This window comes from Macaca fascicularis, chromosome 15, assembly GCF_037993035.2.
Source record: "Macaca fascicularis isolate 582-1 chromosome 15, T2T-MFA8v1.1".
NCBI lineage: Eukaryota > Metazoa > Chordata > Mammalia > Primates > Cercopithecidae > Macaca > Macaca fascicularis.
This window is the reverse complement of record NC_088389.1, coordinates 79,607,739-79,626,982: the sequence shown is the minus strand read 5'-3', so window position 1 is coordinate 79,626,982 and position 19,244 is coordinate 79,607,739. Positions and strand designations below refer to the sequence as shown.

The window sequence follows — 19,244 nt, the reverse complement described above, 5'->3', positions numbered from 1 at the left end:
AAGTGTCCAGGAAATTATCCATTTCTTCTAAGTTTTCTAGTTTATTTGCTTAGAGGTGTTTATAGTATTCTCTGATGGTAGTTTGTATTTCCGTGGGGTCGGTGGTAATATCCCCTTTATCGTTTTTTTATTACGTCTATTTGATTCTTCTCTCTTTTCTTTATTAGTCTTGCTAGCAGTCCATCAATTTTGTTGATCTTTTCAAAAAACCAACTCCTGGATTCATTGATTTTTTTTGGAGAGTTTTTTGTGTCTCTATCTCCTTCAGTTCTGCTCTGATCTTAGTTATTTCTTGCCTTCTGCTAGCTTTTGAATGTGTTTGCTCTTGCTCCTCTAGTTCTTTTAATTGTGATGTTAGGGTGTCAATTTTAGGTCTTCCCAGGTTTCTCTTGTGTGCATTTAGTGCTATAAATTTCCCTCTACACACTGCTTTAAATGTGTCCCAGAGATTCTGGTATGTTGTATCTTTGTTCTCATTGGTTTCAAAGAACATCTTTTATTTCTGCCTTCATTTCGTTATGTACCCAGTAGTCATTCAGGAGCAGGTTGTTCAGTTTCCATGTAGTTGAGCGGTTTTGATTGAGTTTCTTAGTCCTGAGTTCTAGTTTGATTGCACTGTGGTCTGAGAGACAGTTTGTTATAATTTCTGTTCTTGTACATTTGCTGAGGAGTGCTTTCCAACTATGTGGTCAATTTTGGAATAAGTGCGATGTGGTGCTGAGAAGAATGTATATTCTGTTGATTTGGGGTGGAGAGTTCTGTAGATGTCTATTAGGTCCACTTGGTGCAGAGTTGAGTTCAATTCCTGGATATCCTGGTTAACTTTCTGTCTCGTTGATCTGTCTAATGTTGACAGTGGAGTGTTGAAGTCTCCCATTATTATTGTATGTGAGTCTAAGTCTCTTTGTAAGTCTCTAAGGACTTGCTTTATGAATCTGGGTGCTCCTGTATTGAGTGCATATATATTTAGGATAGTTAGCTTTTCCTGATGAATTGATCCCTTTACCATTATGTAATGGCCTTCTTTGTCTCTTTTGGTCTTTGATGGTTTAAAGTTTGTTTTATCAGAGACTAGGATTGCAACCCCTGCTCTTTGTTTTCCGTTTGCTTGGTAGATCTTCCTCTGTCCCTTTATTTTGAGCCTATGTGTGTCTCTGCATGTGAGATGGGTCTCCTGAATACAGCAGACTGATGGGTCTTGACTACTCTTTATCCAATTGGTAAAGGGCAGTATTAGGGTGCGAGTTACCCGATTTTCCAGGTGTTGTGTGTCTCAATTTCCTTTGGCTAGGAAAAGGAATTCCCTGCCCCCTTGCGCTTCCCAGGTGAGGCGATGCCTCACCCTGCTTCAGCTCTTGCTGGTTGGGCTGCACCCGCGGACAAGCGCCAACTGTCAGACACGCCCCAGTGAGATGAACCGGGTACCTCAGTTGAAAATGCAGAAATCACCTGTCGTCTTTGTTGCTCACGCTGGGAACTGGAGGCTGGAGCTATTCCTATTCGGCCACCTTGGGCACCTTATTTTTTATATTTGAGACGAAGTCTCGCTCTTGTCCCTCAGGCTGGAGTGCAATGGGGCGATCTTGGCTCACTGCAACCTCCGCCTTCCGGGATCAAATGATTCTCCTGCCTCAGCCTCCTGAGTAGCTGGGATTACAGGCGCCTGCCACCATGCCCAGCTAATTTTTTTTTGTAATTTTGGTAGAGACGGGGTCTTACCACGTTGGCCAGGCTGGTCTTGAACTCGTGATCTCAGGTGATCCACCTGCCTCAGCCTCCCAAAGTGCTGATATTACAGACATGAGCCACTGCGCCCAGCCACCAGTAGTAATTTTTAAACAAACACAAGAACTCCTTTCCCTTTAGCCACAAAACTGTAAAATAGTTATGAATAATCCAAGCAAAAAAATGTGCAAGACCTGAATGAAGAAAATCAACACATTTATTTTGTGTGTGTGTGTGTGTTTTGTTTTGAAATGGGGTCTTGCTCACAGGCTATAGGGCAGTGGCACTTATGGCTCAAACAATCCTCTTGCCTCAGCCTCCTGTGTAGGTAAGATCATAGGCGTGTGCCACAACACCAGCTCATTTTAAAGTTTTTTTGTAGGGGCTAGGTCTCACTTTGTTGCCCAGGCTGGTCTCACAAACTCCTAAGGTCAAGTGATCCTCCCGCTTCAGCCTCCCAAATTGCTGGGATTACAGGCCTGAGCCACTGTGCCTGGCCGGGTCAAGATTTTTTCTCAGCTCTTTATGTCAAAAGTACTGTGTCAAAGTACTGTGGCTGTGTGCTGTGGCTAATACCTGTAATCCAGTTCTTTGGGATGTCTAGGTGGGACGATTGCATGAAACCAGGAGTTTGAGATCAGCCTGGGAAATGTAGCAGGACCCCCATCTCTACTGTAGTAGTCTGTTCTCACACTGCTGACATACACAAGTGGCTCACGCCTGTAATCCCAGTACTTTGGCAGCCTGAGGTGGGTGGATCACCTGAGGTCAGGAGTTCAAGACCAGCCTGACCAATATGGTGAAACCGCCATCTCTACTAAAAATACAAAAATTAGCCGGGCATAGTGGCGTGCGTCTGTAATCCCAGCTACTTGGGAGGCTGAGACAGGAGAATTGCTTGAACCCAGGGGGTGGAGGTTCCAGTGAGTAAGTTTTGTAGTTTTTGTAGAGACAGGGTTTCGCCATGTTGCCCAGGCTGGTCTTGAACTCCTAACCTCAAGTGATCCGTGCCCCCTCAGCCTCCAAAAGTGTTGAGATTACAGGCGTGAGTCACCGCACCCAACCCCAAAGTCTTAACTGATTTTGGCGTTAACTCAAAAGTCCACTTTCCATAGTCTCATCTGAGACAATGCCAGTTTCTTCCGCCTATTAACTTGTAAAATCAAAAGCAAGTTAGTTACTTCCTAGATTCACAGGGGGTACAGGCATTGGGTAAATACAGCCAAACACCTGTGGGTAGTCCTAAACCAACCACACTAGGCATCTTATCGTTAAACTGGCATCCTTTGCCATATCTCTTTTTCCTCTCAGAGAAGAAGAATGTCCTGGCACTCACCACCTTCAGTCCTCTTCATTTTTTAGAATGCTGATATTGGCCGGGCACAGTGGCTTACGCCCTGTAATCCTTGCACTTTGGGAGGCTGAGGCGGGTGGATCACCTGAGTTCAGGAGTTTGGGACCAGCCTGGCCAATATGGTGAAACCCTGTCTCTACTAAAAATACAAAAATTAGCCAGGTGTGGTGGTGGTGGTGTGGGGGCCTCTTGTAAGTTCAGAGACTTGGGAGACTGAGGCAGGAGAATCGCTTGAACTCCGGTGGGGCGGAGGTTGCAGTGAGCCAAGATCGTGCCATTGCACTCCAGCCTGGGTGACCGTCTCAATCTCAGCGACTCAGGAGGTGGAGGCTGGAGGGTCACTTGAGGCCAGTAGTTGAAGACCAGCTTGGGTAGCATAGAGAGACCCCGATCTCTACAAAAGTTAGAAAAAATTAGCTGGATGTGGTGGTGCGTGCCTGTAGTCCCAGCTACTCAGGAGTCTGAGCTAAGAGGATCACTTGAGCCTGGGAATTTGATGCCGAAGTGAGCTATGATTGTGCCACTGCATTCCAGTCTGGGCAACAGAGTGAGATCCTGCCTCCAAAAAAAAAAAAAATTTTTTTTTAAATGTAAAAACCATCAAAATGCTGTTATCTGCACATAACTAATGTTTACAATCAACAGGTTTATACATTTATTTTAGGTAAATCTAAAGACATCCTATATATACATTTTATGTGAGAGGAAAGTATTAATAATCTGAAATTGAAAAGTAGCTTTTGTTTCATACAGACTGATTTTTATCAGGAATGAAGAAGGATAATTTATTAATGCTTTTTTATAATAAAGGGATTGGTTAATTGAAAGGATATAACAATTCTTAATGTTTATGCCTTTAATAACAGTTTCAAAATACAAGAAGCAAAAACCGATAGACTGAAAGGAGAAAAAGACAAATCCATAATTTTAGTCAGAGATTTTAATGCCATTCTTTTACTAGTCGATAGCACAAGTAGATAGAAAACCAGCAAGGATATAGTAGACTTGTTACAACACTATTTACTTGATTGGCATTTATAGAGCCCTCTGCCCAACAGCAGAAGAGATATTCTGCTAAAGTGCACATGGAATATTTATCAAGACAGACCACATTCAGGCTGAGCATGGTGTCTTATTCCTGTAATCCCAGCACTTTGGGAGGCCAGGGTGGGAGGATTGTGTGAGGCCAGGAGTTGAAGACCAGGCTGGGCAACATAGCAAGACCCTGTCTCTACACAAAATAAATGAAAAAACAAAAAAAAGTCCAGATTCTTAGCCATAAAACAGGTCTTGATAACTATGAAAGAATTTGGGTTATACAAAGTACATTCTCTGACCATAAGGCATTTAAGTTAGAAATTAGTAACAGAAAGATTCTTGGAAAATTCTCGAGTACAGAATTTGGAAACTGCAAAACATACTTTATTTTTAAAAGAATTTTACTTCCTTTTCTTTCTGTGTGTGTTGTTTTTTTTTTTTTTTTTCCTGAGACGGAGTTTTGCTCTTGTTGCCCAGGTTGGAGTGCAATGGCGCGATCTCCGCTCACTGCAACCTCCACCTCCCGGGTTCAAGCGATTCTCCTGCCTCAGCCTCCTCAGTAGCTGGGACTACAGGCATGCGCCACCACGCCTGGCTAATTTTGTATTTTTAGTAGAGAGGGAGTTTCTCCATGTTGGTTAGGCTGGTCACGAACTCCCAACCTCAGGTGATCCGCCCACCTTGGCCTCCCAAAGTACTGGGATTACAGGCGTGAGCCATCATTTCCTTTTCACTTCCTTTTCTTTAAATTTTATTTTTTTACTTTTTAAAATTAAACTTGTCTCTTTTTTATGTTATTTTTTATTTTAATTTGTAGTTTTTTAGTAAGAAACCTCACCCAAGAAAACATACTTTAAAATTATCTATTGGGCAAAGAAAATATTTTTTAAAAAAGGAAATAAAAAATATTTCAATCCAGGTGAGGTTTCAGAAAACAGAGTGAAGAAAAAGGAAAAAAGAATTAAAGTTAAAAAAAGAAAAAAATTATAAAAAATATTTTGAACAGAATAAAAAGAAGGCCAGGTGCGGGTGACTTGTACCTGTAATCCCAGCTACTCGGGAGGCTGAGGCACGAGAATCACTTAAACCCAGGAGGCGGAGGTTACAGTGATCCAAGATCACATCACTACACTCCAGCCTAGGTGACGGAGTGAGACTGTCTCAAAAAAAAAAAAAAAAAAGAAAGAAAGAAAACAACATATCCAGATTTATGGAGTACCACTGAAACACTCCTTAGGAAACGATTTGTAGCAGTGATTATCTACATTAGAAAAGATCTCAAATCAGTGACTTTAGCTTCCACCTTAAAAAGCTTGAAAAAGAAGAGCAAATTAAACTCTACATAAGCAGAGAAAAGAAAATAATAAAGATTAAAGTAGAATTCAAAGAAATGTGAAACAGAAAAGCAAGAGAAAAATCTGTGAAACCAAGGGTGATTTTTAAAATGGATAAACTTCTAACCAGGCTGATCAGGCAAAAAAAGAGAAGATACAAATTACTGATATCAGGAATTAGAGAGGTGATATCACTACATATTCTAAAGATACTAAATGGATAATAATAGAATATTATGAACAACTTTATGTCAATAAATTTGACAAACTTAGATGGAATGACAAATTCCTTGAAAGACACAAACTACAAAAGTTTATTCAAGAAGAAATAGGGGCTGGGCAAGGTGGCTCATTCCTGTAATCCCAGCACTTTGGGAGGGGGGAGAATCACTTGAGCCCAGGAGTTTTAGACCAGCCTGGGAAACATGGCGAAACCTCATCTCCAGAAAAATAAATTAACTGGGTGTGGTGGTGCATGTCCATGGTTCCAGCTACTTGAGAGACTGAGGTGGCAGGATCACTTGAGCCTGGGAGGTTGAGGCTGCAGTGAGCTGTCATTGTTTCACTGCACTGCAGCCTGGGCAACAGAGCAAGACCCTATCTCAAAAAACCAATCAATCAATCAATCAGTCAGTCAATCAAGAAGAAATAGGTAAGCTAAATAACTTCGTGTGTTTTTAAGGAATTGAAATCATAGTTTAAAAATCTAACCACAGAAATATCCAGACTCACGTAATTTCACAGGGAAGTTCTATCAGACGTTTAAGGAAGAAATAATATCGTTTCTGTACAGCCTTTTCCAGAAAATTGAAGAGGAGGATATTTTTTCCCAACTTGTTCTGTAACGTTAGCGTTATCTTGATACCAAAACCAAAGATATTACAAGAAAACTGTATCAGTATTCCTCATTAACATATATAAAATTTCACACAAAATTGTAGCAAATAGAATTCAAGAACATATAAAAAGGATGACATATCTTGACCCAAGTGGGGTTTATGTCAGAAATTCAGGATTAATCTATAACTTGAAAATCAATGTAGTTTACCATATTGACAAATAAAAAAAGAAAAACCATATGATCTCAGTAGATGCAGAAAAAGTACTTGATAAATTCTAATATCCATTCTATTTTTTTTAAGTTTTTTTTTTTTTTTGAGACAGATTCTTGCTGTTTCCAGGCTGGAGTGCAGTGGTGCGATCTCGGCTCACTGAAGCCTCTGCCTCCTGGGTTCAAGCGATTCTCCTGCCTCAGCCTTTCTGAGTAGCTGGGATTACAGTCATGTCCCACCATGCCTGGCTAATTTTGTATTTTTAGTAGGGATGGGGTTTCTCTGCATTTGGCAGGCTGGTCTCAAACTCTGACCTCAGGTGGTCCACCTGTCTTGGCCTCCCACAATGCTGGGATTACAGGTGTGAGCCACCACCACGCCTGGCTCGTATGCTACAGTTTCTTTATCCATTTGTCTGTTGATGTATAACTTAGGTTGCTAAGTTGAAGCAACTTAGGTTACTTCCAAATCTTGGCTATTGTGAATAGTGCTGCAATAAACTTGGGAGTGTCTGTATTTCTTTGATGTACTGATTTCCTTTCTGTTTGGTATGTATCTATCACAGTGGGATTGCTGGATTGTATGGTAGTTCTGTTTTTAATTTTTTGAGGAACCTCTATACTATTCTCCATAGTGACCATACTAATTTACGTTCCCACTAACAGTGTATGAGGGTTCCCTTTTCTCCATATCCTTGCCAGCATTTGTTATTGCCTGTCTTTTGGACATAAGCCGTTTTAATTGGCGTGAGATGTTTTATCTCATTGTAGTTTTGATCAGATAAATTTTGATGCATTTCTCTGATGATCAGTGATGTTGAGCACCTTTTCATATACCTGTTTGATATTTGTATGTCTTCTTTTGAGAAAAGCGTATTCAGATATTTTGCCTATTTTTAAAACTGGATTATTAGATTTTTCCCTGTAGAGTTGTTTGAGGTCCTTATATGTTCTATTTTATTTTATTTTATTTTATTCTTTTCTTTTTTCTTTTTTTTTTTTTCTTTTCTTTTCTTTTCTTTATTTTATATTTTGACGGAATCTTGCTCTGTCACCCAGGCTGGAGTGCAGTGGCGTGATCTCGGCTCGATGCAACCTCCGCCTCCTGGGTTCAAGCAGTTCTCCTGCCTCAGCCTCCCGAGTAGTTGGGACTACAGGTGTGTGCCATCACGCCCAGCTAATTTTTGTATTTTTAGTAGAGACAGGGTTTCACTGTGTTGACCAGGCTGATCTTGAACTCCTGACCTAGGTGATCCACCCGCCTCGGCCTCCCAAAATGCTGTGATTATAGGTGTGAGCCACCATGCTCGAACCATGTTCTGGTTATTAATACCTTGTCAAATGGATAGTTTGCAAGTATTTTCTCCCATCTGTAGGTTGTCTCTTCACTTTTTTGTTGTTTCCTTTGCTGTGCAGAAGCATTTTAACTTGATGTGATCCCATTTGCCTATTTTTGGTTTTGTTACCTATGCTTTTGGGGTAGTAATCAAGAAATCCTAGCTGGGCGCGGTGGCTCATGCCTGTAATCCCAGCACTTTGGGAGGCCGAGGTGGGTGGATCATTTGAGGTCAGGAGTTCGAGACCAGCCTGGCCAACACAGTGAAACGCTCTCCATACTAAAAATACAAAAATTAGCCAGGCCTGGCCGGGCGCGGTGGCTCAAGCCTGTAATCCCAGCACTTTGGGAGGCCGAGATGGGCGGATCACGAGGTCAGGAGATCGAGACCATCCTGGCTAACACGGTGAAACCCCGTCTCTACTAAAAAAAAAAAAAACACAAAAAACTAGCCGGGGGCGGTGGCGGGCGCCTGTAGTCCCAGCTACTCCGGAGGCTGAGGCAGGAGAATGGCGGGAACCCGGGAGGCGGAGCTTGCAGTGAGCTGAGATCCAGCCACTGCACTCCAGCCTGGGCGGCAGAGCGAGACTCCGTCTCAAAAAAAAAAAAAAAAAAAAAATTAGCCAGGCCATGGTGGCCCACACCTGTAATCCCAGCTAATCACAAGGGAGAAGAATCACTTGAGCCAGGGAGGCAGAGGCTGCAGTGAGCCGAGATCACCCTACTGCACTCCATTCTGGACGACAGAGTGAGACCCTGTCTCAAAAAGAAAAAAGAAGGAAATCTTTTCCCGGACCAGTGTCCTGGAGAATATCCCCAGTGTTTTCTTGTAGTAGTTTCATAGTTTGAGGTTTTTGACTGAAGTATTTGTCTTGATTTCATTTTTGTAAATGGTGAGGAATAGGGATTATAGGGATCTAGTTTCCTTCTTCTGCATATAGATATCTAGTTTTCCCAGCAATATTTGTTGAAGAGACTGTCCTTTCCTCAGTGTCTGTTCCTACCACCTTTGTCGAAAATAAGTTCATTGTAGATATATGGATTTATTTCTGGGTTCTCTATTGTGTTCCATTGGTCTATGTGTCTATTTTAATGCTGCTAACATGCTGTTTGGCTACTATGGCACTAGTATAATTTGAAGTCAGATAATGTGATTCTTCCAGTTTTGTTGTTTTTGCTCAGAATAGCTTTGTCTATTCTGGGTCTTTTGAGGCTCCATGTAAATTTTAGGATTTATTTTTCTATTTCTTTGGAAAATATCATTGGTATTTTGATAGGGATTGCATTTAATCTGTAGATTGTGTAGTATGGATTTTTTTTAAAACAATTTTGATTCTTTCAATTCATAAACATGGAATATCTTTGTCTTTTTTCTGGAGACAGGGTCTCACACTATTGTCCAGGCTGGAGTGCAGTGGCATAGTCACGGCTCACTGCAGTCTTGACCATCTAGGCTCACGAGATCTTCCTGCCTCAGTCTCCTTAGTGCCTGAGGACTGCAGATGAATGCCACCAGGCCCGGCTAATTTTTTTTTTTTTTTTCTCTTGTAGAGACAACTTTTTGCTATGTTGCCCAGCCTGGTTTTGGACCCATTGGCTCACTGAAGCAGTCTTCCCACCTTGGCCTTCCAACGTGCTGGGATTACATACATGAGACACCATGCCTGGCCTCTTTCCATTTGTGTGTGTGTGTGTGTTCTCTTTAATTTCTTGCATCAGTGATTTATAGTTTTCGTTGTAGCGATTTTTTACTCCTTTGGTTAAGTTTATTAGGTTAACCTTAGGTTAACTTATTAAGTACTTTATTTTATTTGTAGATACTGTAAATGGGAGTACTTTTTTCATTTCTTTTTCAGATAGGTCATTGTTGTCATATGGAAATGCTACTGATTTTGTATATGGATTTTATATCCTAAAACTTTAGTGAATTTATTAGTCCTTTTTTTTTTTTTTTTTTTTTTTGTCTGAGACAAGTCTTGCTCTGTAGCCCAGGCTGGAGTGCAGTGGTGTGATCTCAGCTTACTGCAACCTCCACCTCCTGAATTCAGGTGATTCTCCCACCTCAGCCACCTGAGTAGTTGGCACTACAGGCGTGCGCCACCAGGCCTGGCTAATTTTTGTATTTGTAGTAGAGACGGGGGTTTTACCACGTTGACAGGGCTGGTCTCGAACTCCTGACCTCAGGTGATCCACCCACCTCAGCCTCCCGAAGTGCTGGGATTATAGGCGTAAGCCTGTGTGCCTGGCCGAATGTATTTTCATAGTTTTAGGTGGAGTTTTTACATTTTTCCAAATATATCATTATCTTTTTTTTTTTTTTTTCGAGACAGTCCAGGCTGGAGTGCAGTGGTGCGATCTTGGCTCTCTGCAGCCTCCGCCTCCCAAGTTCACATGATTCTCATGCCTCAGCCTCCCAAGTAGCTGGGACTACAGGTGAGCACTCCCACACCCAGCTAATTTTTGTATTTTTAGTAGAGATGGGGTTTTGCCATATTGGCCAGACTAGTCTTTAATTCCTGGCCTCAAGTCATCCATCTGCCTCGGCCTCCCAGAGTGCTGGGATTACAGGTGTGAGCCATCACTCCTGGCTTCATTTTGTATTTTTTGGTAGAGATGGGGTTTCACCATGTTGGCCAGGCTGGTCTTGAACTCCTGACCTCAAGTGATCCACCCACCTTGGCCTCCCAAAGTGCTGGGATTACAGGCGTGAGCCACCACGCCCGGCCTCATATCATTTGTAAATAAGAGTAATTTGACTAGTTTATTTCCAATTTGGATGCCTTTATTTCTTCGTTATGTAATTGCTATAGCTAGGACTTCTGGTACTATGTTGAATAACAGTATTGAAAGTGGGCATTCTTGCTGTGTTTCATATCTTAGAGGAAGCCTTTTAATGTAATACTAAATGGGGAAAACACTCTGTTATGGGTCTGTTGTATAAAGCTCTTTTTGTGTTGAGGTATGTTTCTTCTATAACCAATTTTTTGAGAGTTTTTTTTTTATCATGAAAGGATACTGAGTTTTATCAAATGCTTTTTCAACATCAATTGAAATGATCATATGGTTTTTGTCTTTTATTCTGTTGATAGGCTGTATCACATTGATTGATTTGTTTATTTGAAACTATCCTTGTCTCCGTGGGTGGTATAAATCCCACACGGTCATGTTGAATAATCTTTTTAATGTGTTGTTGAATTCGTTTTTTTTGTTTGTTTGTTTGTTTTGAGACAGAATTTCACTCTCGTTGCCCAAGCTGGAGTGCAGTGGCATGATCTCGGCTCACTGCAACCTCTGCCTGCTGGGTTCAAGCAATTTTCCTTCCTCAGCCTCCCAAGGAGCTGGGATTACAGGTGTGCGCCACCATGCCCTGCTAATTTTTTTGTATTTTTAGTAGAGACAAGGCTTCACCCTGTTGGCCAGGCTGGTCTTGAATTCATTTTGCTAGTGTTTTGTTGAGGAATTTTGCATCAGTGTTCATCAGAGATAGTGGCCTGTAATTTTCTTCCTTTTTTTCTTTTAGATTGTCTTGCTCCTGTCACCCAGGCTGAAGTGCAGTGGCACGATCTCGGCTCACTGCAACCTCTGCCTCCCTGGTTCAAGCGATTCTCCTGTCTCAGCCTCCTGAGTAGCTGGGGACTACAGGCGCCCACCACCACTAATTAGCCCACCCGGCTAATTTTTTTTTTCTATTTTTAGTAGGAACAGGGTTTCACCATGTTGGCCAGGCTGGTCTTGAACTCCTGACCTCAGGTGATCCACCCGCCTCAGCCTCCCAAAGTGCTGGAGTGCTGGGATTACAGGCATGAGCCACTGTGCCTGGCCAATTTTCTTTCTTTGATGTGTCTTTGTCTGGTTTTGGTATCATGTTCATACTGGCCTTATAGAATGAGTTTGGAAGTATTCTGTTCTATTTTTTCAGAATAATTTGAGTAGGAATGGTATTAGCTCTTTAAATCTTTGGTAAAATTCAGCAGTGAAGCCATTAGGTCCTGGGCTTTTCTTGGCTTGGAGACTTCTTACTACTGCTTCAGTCTTGTTACTTGCTGTTGGTCTATTCAGGTTTTGGATGTCACTATGGTTTGGGTTTGGTAGGTTGTGTGTTTCTAGGAATTGAGCGGTTTCTTCTAGGTTTCCCAGTTTATTGTTATATAGTTGCTCATAGTAGTTCCTTTTTTCTTTTTTTTTTTTTGAGACAGAGTCTCACCCTGTCATCCAGCAGGCTAGAGTGCAGAGTGCAATGGTGCAATTTCGGCTCACTGCAACCTCCGCCTCCCAGGTTCAAGTGATTCTCCTGCCTCAGCCTCTTCAATAGCTGGGATTACAGGCACCTGCCACCATGCCTGGCTAATTTTTGTATTGTTTTATTTTGTATTTTTAGTGGAGATGGGGTTTCACTATGTTGGCCAGACTTGTCTTGAACTCCTGACCTCAAGTGATCCGCCTGCCTCGACCTCTCAAAGTGCTGAGATTACAGGCGTGAGCCACCATGCTTGGCCAGTAGTTTCTAATGATCCTTTGAATTTCTGTGGTATTGCTTGTAATGTCTCTTTTGTTTTCATCTCTGATCTTATTTATTTGAGACTTCTCTCTTTTTTTCTTAGTCTGGCTAAAGGTTTGTCCATTTTGTTTATCTTTTCAAAAAACCAAATTTTTTTTCCCTTTCATCTTTTGTGTGTTTTCTGTTTCAATTTAATTTATTTCTGCCGTGATCTTTTTCTTCTACTAATTTTGGGTTTGATTTGGTTTTGCTTTTCTAGTTCTTTAAAATTCATTGTTGGGTTGTTTATTTGAAGTTTTTCTACTTTCTTGATGTAGGCACATTTGCTGTAAACTTTCTTCATAGTACAGTTTTTGCCGTATCCTGTAGGTTTTAGTATGTTGTGTTTCCATTTTCATTTGTTTCAAGAAATTTTAAAATTTTCTTTGTTTTTTTTTGAGACAAGGTCTCACTGTCTTACCCAGGTTGGAGTGCAGTGGCACAATTATAGCCTACTGCCACCTTGACCTCCTGGGCTCAGGAGATTCTCCCACCTCAGCCTCCTGAGTACCTGGAACTACAGGTTTGTACCACCAGACCTGGCTAACTTACTGCATTTTTTTTTTTTTTAGAGATGAGGTTTTACCATGTTGCCCAGGCTGGTCTTGCACTCTGGGGCTCAAGCAGTCTGTTCCCCTTGCTCTCCCAAAATGGCTGGGATTACAGGTGTAAGCCACTGTGCTCGGCCACATTTTTTTTTTTTTTTTTTGAGACGGAGTTTCACTCTATCACCCAGGCTGGAGTGCAGTGGTATGGCCTCAGCTCACTGCAACCTCTGCCTCCTGGGTTCAAGCGGTTCTCCTACCTCAGCCTCCCAAGTAGCTGGGACTACAGGTGCCTGCCACCACACCTGGCTAATTTTTGTATTTTTAGTAGAGACGGGGTTTCGCTATGTTGGCCAGGCTGGTCTTGAACTCCTGACCTTGTGATCCACCTGCCTCGGCCTCCCAAAGTGCTGGGAACAGGTGCTAGCCACCACGCCCAGTCTTAAATTTTAAAATTTTCTTTCTTAATCTCTTCATTGACCCTCTGGTCATTTAGGAACATATTCTTTAATTTCCACGTATTTATGTAGTTCCCAAAGTTCCTCTTGTTACTGATTTTTTTTCTTTTTATTTATTTATATACTTATTTTTATTATACTTTAAGTTCTAGGGTACATGTGCACACCGTGCAGGTTTGTTACATATGTATACATGTGCCATGTTGGTGTGCTGCACCCATTAACTCGTCATTTGCATTAGGTATATCTCCTAATGCTATCCCTCCCCCCTCCCCCCCACCCCACAACAGGCCCTGGTGTGTGATGTTCCCCACCCTGTGTCCAAGTGATCTCATTGTTCAATTCCCACCTATGAGTGAGAACATGCGGTGTTTGGTTTTCTGTCCTTGTGATAGTTTGCTCAGAATGATGGTTTCCAGCTTCATCCATGTCTCTACAAAGGACTTCAACTCAACCTCTTTTATGGCTGCGTAGTATTCCATGGTGTATATGTGCCACATTTTCTTAATCCAGTCTATCATTAATGGACATTTGGATTGGTTCCAAGTCTTTGCTATTGTGAATTGTGCCGCAATAAACATACGTGAGCATGTGTCTTTATAGCAGCATGATTTATAATCCTTTGGGTATATACCCATTGCTGGGTCAAACGGTATTTCTAGTTCTAGATCCTTGAGGAATTGCCACACTGTCTTCCACAATGGTTGAACTAGTTTACAGTCCCACCAGCAGTGTAAAAGTGTTCCTATTTCTCCACATCCTCTCCAACACCTGTTGTTTCCTGACTTCTTAATGATCGCTATTCTAACTGGTGTGAGATGGTATCTCATTGTGGTTTTGATTTGCATTTCTTTGATGGCCAGTGATGATGAGCATTTTTTCATGTGTTTGTTGGTTGCATAAATATCTTCTTTTGAGAGGTGTCTGTTCATATCCTTCGGCCACTTTTTGATGGGGTTGTTTGATTTTTTTCTTGTAAATTTGTTTAAGTTTTTTGTAGATTCTGGATATTAGCCCTTTGTCAGATGGGTAGATTGTAAAAATTTTCTCCCATTCTGTAGGTTGCCTGTTCTCTCTGATGGTAGTTTCTTTTGCTGTGCAGAAGCTCTTTAGTTTAATTAGATCCCATTTGTCAATTTTGGCTTTTGTTGCAAAAAAGAGCCCACAATGCCAAGACAATCCTAAGCCAAAAGAACAAAGCTGGAGGCATCACGCTACCTGACTTCAAACTATACTACAAGGCTACAGTAACCAAAACAGCCTGGTACTGGTACCAAAACAGAGCCCTCAGAAATAATACCACACATCTACAACCATCTGATCTTTGACAAACCTGACAAAAACAAGAAATGGGGAAAGGATTCCTTATTTAATAAATGGTGCTGGGAAAACTGCCTAGCCATATGTAGAAAGCTGAAACTGGATCCCTTCCTTATACCTTATACAAAAATTATTTCAAGATGGATTAAAGACTTAAATGTTAGACCTAAAACCGTAGAAACCCTAGAAAAAAACCTAGGCAATACCATTCAGGACGTAGGCATGGCCAAGGACTTCATAACTAAAACTGATTTCTTTTTTATCACATTGTGGTCAGAGACCTATTTGACGTACTTTCAATTTTTAAAAAAAAATTTTAAGACTTTTTTTGTGGCCTAATAGATGCTGTGTTCTTGAGGATGTTATATGTGCTGAGGAGAAGAATGTGTATATTCTGCAGCCGTTAGATGAAATATTCTGTAAGTATCTGTTTGGTCCATTTAGTCTATAGTGGAGATTAAGTCAAATGTTTCTTAGTTTTATGTCTGGAAGATCTGTCCAGTGCTGAAAGTGAGATGTTGAGGTTTCCAGCAGTTATTGTACTGGAGTCCATCTCTCTTTAGCTCCAATAATGTTTACTTTATATATCTGGGTTCTCCAGTGTTGGGTGCGTGTGTATTTATAATTGTTACATCTTCTTGCTGAATTGACACCCTTATCATTATCTAATGACATTCTTTGTCTTTTTTTTTATGGTTTTTATCTTGAAATCTGTTTTATCTGATACAAGTATAGCTACTCCTGTTCTTTTGGTTTCCATTTGCCTGGAATGTCTTTTTCCATCCCTTTATTTTTTTATTTTATTTACTTTATTTATTTATTTTTGAGACGGAGTTTTGTTCTTGTTACCCAGGCCGGAGTGCAATGGCACAATCTCAGCTCACCGCAACCTCCACCTCCTACATTCACGCAAATCTCCTGCCTCAACCTCCTTAGTAGCTGGGATTACAGGCATGTGCTACCACACCCGGCTAATTTTATATTTTTAGTAGAGACAGGGTTTCTCCATGTTGGTCAGGCTGGTCTCAAACTCCTGACCTCAGGTGATCAGCCCGCCTCAGCCTCCCAAAGTGCTGGGATTACAGGCATGAGCCAGCATGCCCGGTGACCCCTTTATTTTTAGTCTGTGTGTATCTTTCTAGGTGAAGTGTGTTTCTTTTTAAAAATTTTCTATTTAAAGTTTTTTTCTTTTTTCTTTTTTTTTTTTTAAGAGACGGGGTCTCACTTTGTCCCCTAGGCTGGAGTGCAGTGGTGTGATCACGGATTACTATGACCAAAACTCTTCAGCTCAGGGGATCTTCCCACCTCAGCTTCCCAAGTAGCTAGGACTACAGACACATGACGCTGCACCTGGCTAATTTTTCTTTATTTTTTATGGAGACAGGGTCTCACCATCTTGCCAAGACTAGTCTCAAATTCCTGGGGTCTAGCAATTCTCCTGCGTCAGCCTCCTAAAGTGCTGAGATTATAGGCATCAGCCACTGTGCCCAACCTGTTTCTTGTAGGCCGCAGATGGTTGAACTGTGCTTGTTTAAATCCGTTCAGCCTCTCTATGTCTTTTGATTGGAGAATTTAGTCTGTTTACATTCAGTGTCATTATTGATAAGGACTTTCTGTTACCATTTTGTTATTTGTTTTCTCATCCTTCCTTCCCTCCCTCCCTCCCTTCCTTCCTTCCTTCCATCTTCCTATCTTCCTTTATGGGAAACTGATTATTTTCTGGTGGTATGTTTTAATGTCTTGCCTTTTGTTTTCTGTGTGTCTGTTGTAGGCTTTTGGGTGTTTTGTTTTGTTTTTCCAGACAGAGTCTTGCTCTGTCACCCAGGCTGGAGTGCAGTGGCATAATCTCAACTCACTGTAGCCTCGACCTCTCCGGCTCAAGCCATCCTTGCAACTCAGCCTCCTGAGTAGCTGGGATCCCAGGTGTGCACCACTATACCTGGCTAATTTTTGTATTTTTTGTAGAGCCGGGGCTTTGCCATGTTGCCCAGGCTGGTCTTGAACTCCTGAACTCAAGCCGTCTGCCTACTCCCACCTCCCAGAGTTCTGGGAGTACAGGCGTGAGCCACTGCACCTGGTTGTAGTTATTATTTTTGATAGGTTCATCTTTTATTCTTCCTATTCAAGATATGAGTAGTTTACACACCAGAATTATGGTGTTAATATTCTGTATTTGTCTATGTATTTGCTATTACCAGGGAGTTTTGTATCTTTAGGTAATTTCTTATTGCTCATTAATGTTCTTTTCTTTCAGATTGAAGAACTCCATTTAGTATTTCTTGTAGGACAGGTCTGGTGTTGACAAAATCCCTCAGCTTTTATTTGTTTGGAAAAGTCTATTTCTCCTTCATGTTTGAAGGATATTTTCAGTGGATATAATATTTTCAGTGGATATACTGAAAATAATAGGATAAAAGTGGTTTTTTTTCTTCAGTACTTTAAATATGTCATACACTGTCTCCTAGCCTGTAAAGTTTCTGCTGAGAAGTGTGCTGCCAGACACATTGGAGCTCCTTTGTATGCTATGTGTTTTTCTCTTGCTGCTTTTAGAATCCTTTCTTTATTCTTGACCTTTGGGAGTTTGATGGTTAAATGTCCGGAGATAATTTTATTTGAGTTAAATTTCTTTGCTGTTCTATAACCTTTTTGTACTTGAATATTGATATCTTTCTCTAGGTTTAGGAAGTTCTCTGTAGTATATCTCTTTAAATAAACTTGGTACCCACTTCTCTCTCCTCTATCTTTTTGGTAAGGCCCATAACTCTTAGATTTTCCCTTTTGAGGCTATTTTCTAGTTTTTGTAGGTGTGCTTCATTCTTTTTTATTCTTTACTATTTTGTCTCCTCTGACTGTTTTCTCTTTTTTCTTTCTTTCTTTCTTTTTTTTTTTTTTGTTGTTGTTTTTTATTTTTTGTTTTGAGGTGGAGTTTTGCTTTTGTCACCGAGGCTGGAGTGCAACGGTGTGATCTCGGTTCACTGCAACCTCCGCCTTCCAGGTTCAAGCAATTCCCCTGCCTAGCCTCCCGAGTAGCTGGAATTATAGGCGCTTGCTACCATGCCTGGCTAATTTGTATTTTTAGTAGAGACAGGGTTTCACCATGTTGGCTAGGCTGGTCTCGAATTCCTGACCTTAGGTGATCTGCCCATCTCGGCCTCCCAAAGTGCTGGGATTACAGGCCTGAGCCACCATGTCCGGTCCTCTGACTGTATTTTCAAATAGTGTGTCTTCAAGCTCACGATTTCTTTATTCTGCTGAGTCAGTTATGCTATTGAAAGACTCTGATGCATTTTTGTTTATCAGTTGAATTTTTCAGCTCCAGAATTTCTGCTTGATCTTAAAAAATTATTTCAATCTCTTTTTAAAATTTATCTGATAGGATTCTGAATTCCTTCTCTGTATTATCTTGAATTTGATTGAGCTTCTTCAAAACAGCTATTTTGACTTGTCTGTCCGAAAGGTCACATATCTCTGTCATTCCAGGATTGGTCACTGGTGCCTTATTTAGTTTGTTTGGTGAGGTCATGTTTTCCTGGATGGTCTTGATGCTTGTGATGTTTGTTGATGTCTGGGCATTGAAGAGTTAGGTATTTATGGTAGTCTTACAGTCTGGGCTTGTTTGTACCTATCCTTCTAGAAAAAGCTTTCTAAGTATTCAAAGGTAATTGATTGTTTTGATCTAAGTCCTTAGTCTCTATAGCCATATCTACATTAGGGAGCACCCTAAGCCCAGTAGTGCCGTGACTCTTGTAGACTTATAGCTGTATGACCTTAGTGGTCTTGGATAATAGCCAGAATTGCCTGGATTACCAGCACAGTCTCTTGTTCTCTTTCCTTATTTTCCCCCAAACAAATGGCATCTCTCTCCATGCTGAGCTGCCTGGAGTTGAGGGGAGGAGTGACACAAGCACCCCTGCAACCACCACCACTGGGACTGTGCTGGGTTAGACCTGAAACCAGCACAGTACTGGGTCTTGCCAGTACAGTGTATTGCCTGGCTGCCACTGATGTTATTCAAGTCCCAAGGGCTCTTTATTCAGCGGGTTGTGAATGTAGCTGGCTTGTGTTTTTCCCTTTAGGGTGGAGGGTTCCCTTTTGGCCTAGGATGGGTCTAGAAATGCTGTCCAGAAGCTGGGGCCTGGAGTTGGAAACTTTAGGAATCTACTTGGTGCTTTATTTTACTGTGGATGAGCTCATACCCAAGTTGCAAGACAAAGCAAGGTTTTTCTATTTTGTCCATATGTCAGCATTCCATTCTTTTTGATGGGTGAATAATACTCCGTTGTATGTTTATATCACATTTTTTTTTATCCATTCATCTCTTGATGGTTACTTGGGTTGTTTTCACCTTTTGGCTATTGCGAATAGTGCTGCTGTGACCAGTGATAAGCATATTTGTCTATTGATCATTTGGGTATCTTTGGTTACCATTTATCTTAACATTGTACTGGCCAGTGCAATAAGGCAAGAAAAAGAAATAAAAGGCAGCTACAGTGGAAGGAAAGAAGAAAAAATTGTCTTTTTTCACAGATACATTATGTGGAAAGTC

General features: G+C 41.2%; 2 protein-coding genes across 15 annotated transcripts in view; one reads left to right on the top strand and one right to left on the bottom strand.

Annotated features, from left to right (window-relative positions):
• RPS6 (ribosomal protein S6) overlaps nt 1-19,244 on the bottom strand; it is a 183,954-nt gene that overhangs the window by 53,797 nt on the left and 110,913 nt on the right. The gene's annotated exons all lie outside the window — the stretch shown is intronic.
• The window catches only part of DENND4C (DENN domain containing 4C), a 147,853-nt gene that overhangs the window by 23,840 nt on the left and 104,769 nt on the right, over nt 1-19,244 (top strand). For 2 of the 14 annotated variants that reach the window (XM_074017386.1, XM_015437110.4), the window contains exon 2: nt 15,041-15,117. The exons of 8 other annotated variants lie outside the window; for them this stretch is intronic. The gene's annotated coding sequence lies outside the window, so the exon portion shown is untranslated. Of the gene's footprint in view, nt 1-9,389; nt 9,528-10,168; nt 10,272-15,040; nt 15,118-19,244 lie in introns of all 14 variants that reach the window. 4 more of the 14 variants (XM_065530475.2, XM_065530476.2, XM_065530478.2 and 1 more) reach the window with 4 other exon arrangements.